Source organism: Arvicola amphibius, chromosome 2 (genome assembly GCF_903992535.2).
Source record: "Arvicola amphibius chromosome 2, mArvAmp1.2, whole genome shotgun sequence".
Taxonomy (NCBI): domain Eukaryota; kingdom Metazoa; phylum Chordata; class Mammalia; order Rodentia; family Cricetidae; genus Arvicola; species Arvicola amphibius.
The window spans coordinates 47,070,255-47,070,818 of NC_052048.2; positions in this window are offsets into that span (position 1 = coordinate 47,070,255).

Genomic DNA, 564 nt, shown 5'->3' on the forward strand with positions numbered 1-564 from the left:
CACCCGGGGACGCCCAGGCAGTAACTCAGCACTACCCTCTAACTCTTTACTGCTTTCTACACTAAGAAGACCGCTTGCTTTGTCTTGCCTTCCAATGAAAGAAGACGGAATTTACATTTGACCTGGGCGCTATAGCAACAACCATATGTCAAACTTTGTCCCTCAGGAACTGGAAGAAGCAACTAAAGAGCCATCACAAATCCCTAAATCTTGATCTTTTAATGGCCACGGTGACTGATCCTTTGATAGCCAGCATCCGGCTCCACCACTATAAATGTCTCATTCTTTTCAGGGTTGCAAAGGGACATTTTACAGCCATCTCTTCATAGACCACATGGCGTATTGACATGCCACAGCTGAGCCAACTGAGCCTTTGCCACAGCTCCAAGCAACGTCCCCTCCATTTGCAAGTGGCGTGATTAATAGTGAACTCTGTGATGGCCATGTGACCACCTCACACCAACCACACAGGATTTAGATGAAAGAGAAGACTCCTGTGTACTGGGCAGTTTTTCATCTCTGGAGACCTGGAGTCGAGTTTCACAGAAACCACAAGGGGAAACA